Raw genomic sequence first — 2,880 nt, forward strand, 5'->3', positions numbered from 1 at the left:
GGGGCAAGATCCCTCTCACCTGTCAGAAGGGTCCCCAGGAATAGGACCCGGCTCCTCCTCTGCCAGGGACCCCGCCAATCAAAGGACCACCTCCTCGATCCAGCCTTAGTGGGGAGATCTGCTCTCGGTGTTGCTCGTGGTCCCTGCAGCCTGCGTCTGCCGCCACGCCGGTTCCCGCCACCCGCGGCCTGTGTCCTCTGCTGCCACTCTGGTCCCAGCCAGTCCCAGCCGGCCATGGAGGGCGTCCGGGTTCCGGCCGCCTCCGCCACGTCCGGGTCGATTCATAGGGAAAAGGCAAGACAATGTAAACCACGAATTATTCTTCTTGGGGCTGGAGGGTTGGTGCAGTGGTTAAGAGCATTTATCATTCTTGCAAATGACCTGAGCTCATTTCCAAGGCTCACCCTGTGGCACACAAATATATATACAGACAAAACACTCATACATACAAAATAAGAAAAGAAAATCTAGGGGAGAGGAAAAACTGGTGGTGTTATCTTAAAAAAGAAAATAGATTCTTGTTTCATATAATACATCCCAACCACAGTTTCCCTTCCCTCAAATCCTCCCAGATACTCCCAACCTCCCCTCTCCCCCACATCTACTTACCATCCATTTCTGCCAGAAAAGAGCAGGCCTCCAAGAGACAACAATCAAACACAAAAAAAAGATACAATAAGACAAGGCAAAAACCCTCATATTGAGGTTTGACAAGGTAACCCAAATAGGAGGAAAAGAGTCCCAAGAGCATGCAAAAGAGTCAGAGACACGCCCACTCCCACTGTTAGGAGTACCACAAGAACACCAAGCTAAAAGCAGTAGCATATACACAGAGGACCTGGTGCAGATCCATACAGGTCCCATGCTTAGTACTTTAGTCTCTGGGAGCCCATATGAACCCTCCTTAGATGATTCAGTTGGGCCATGTTTTCTTGGTACTCTCTATCCCCTCTGACTCCTACAAACTTCCTTATCCACTTCCTTAGAGTTCCCCATCTCCTAGGGGAGGAACTCAAGGGAGACCTCCAATTTGGATTCTGCATAGCATCTGGCTGTGGCTATCTGTACTCGCTCGCAATCTGCTGTTAGAAGAAGCCTCTCTGAAGACAACTGGGCAAGGCACTGATTTATGAGCACAGCAGAATATCATTAGGGATCATTTCATTAATATTTATTTATTTATTCCTTTATCATGGCCTGCCTTGTTTGGTTCTATCCTAGGTCTCTGGGCTAGCAGGTCTCCGGTTCCTGACCATAGAAACAGTGTAGGGTATGGGCGCCCTCTTGTGGTGTAGGTATAAAGTTAAACCAAACAGCGGTTAGCCACTTGCACAAGTTTAATGTCACCATTGAGCCCAGCACATCTTTTCAGACAGGACAAATTGTACAAATTGTAGATGGAGAGTTTTGTGGCTGGGCTGTTGTCCAGATTTCTCTTTCTGTAGACACCAGAAAATGGAAAGATCTCCCATGCTCCTGGGTAGGTAGAATAAACATAGTAAAAATCTTACCAAAAGCAATCTACAGATTCAATGCCATCCCCAGCAAAATTCTTCACAAACCTCGAAGGAACTCAACTTCATAAGGAAAAGAAAAAACTCAAGATAGCCAAAACAGTCCTGTACAAGAAAGGAACTTCTGGAGTCATCACAATCCCTGACTTCAAACTCTACTACTGAAAACAGCCTAATATTGGCATAAAAACAGACAGGAGGACCAATGGAACCAAATCGAAGACCCAGATCTTAATCCACACATCTACAAACACCTGATTTTTGACAAAGAAGCAAAACATATAAAATTGAAAAAGGCATATTCAACAAATGGTGCTGGCATAAATGGATATCAACATGTAGAAGAATGAAAGCAGATCCATATCTATAACCAAGCACAAAGTTCAAATCCAAATGCATCAAAGACCCAAGATAAAACCAACCACACTGAACCTCAGAGAAGAAAAAGTGGGAAGTACATTTGAATGCATTGGCACAGGAAACCACTTCCTAAATATAACACCAGTAGCACAGACACTGAGAGGAAAATTAATAAATGGGACCTCCTGAAACTGTGAAGCTTCTGTAAAGCAAAGAACACTGTCAAGAAGACAAAACAACAGCCTATAGAATGGGAAAAGATCTTCACCAACCCCACATCAGACAGAGGTCTGATCTCCAAAATATACAAAGAATTTAAGAAACTGATCATCAAAAGAACAAATAATTCAATAAAAAAAAATGAGGTGCAGACCTAAACAGAGAACTCTCAACAGATGAATCTAAAATGGCTGAAAGACACTTAAGGAACTGTTCAACATCCTTAGTCATCAGAGAAATGCAAATTAAAACAACTCTCAGATTCCATTATACACCTGTAAAAATGGCCAAGATCAAAAACACTGCTGACAATTTATACTGGAGAGGATGAGGGGTAAAAGGAACACTCCTGCATTGCTGATGGGAGTGCAAACTGGTACAGCCACTTGGGAAATCAGTATGGTCATCCCCATTGTGTCCAGGACCCACCCTCCCTCTTCCATGACTCCCAGGCACCACCAGGTGTGGCTTCTTCAGGACAATAGCATGCTAATTTAAAACAAATTATTTACCCACTATATCGCAATACCTTTACATCCTACATTCGGTCTTGAATAGTCTACTGCTCTAGTTGGCAACATAAAATTGGAAAAGTGGGGGCCTAAAAATGAGATGGGCTAGAGTCTCTTGCAATAACCAACTTTGTTAAGAGCATCAGGCAATCTGCACTCTGAGTGGTAAGAAGAGTCACCTGGGTAAATGCACAATCACGAAGATGAGCTTCACACATGGCAAACGTGTTTTTCCATAGAGGCATATGAGAAGCAACAGTTGAAGTAAAACCACT

The sequence above is a fragment of the Microtus ochrogaster genome, linkage group LG5 (assembly GCF_000317375.1).
Source record: "Microtus ochrogaster isolate Prairie Vole_2 linkage group LG5, MicOch1.0, whole genome shotgun sequence".
Classification (NCBI taxonomy): Eukaryota; Metazoa; Chordata; class Mammalia; order Rodentia; family Cricetidae; genus Microtus; species Microtus ochrogaster.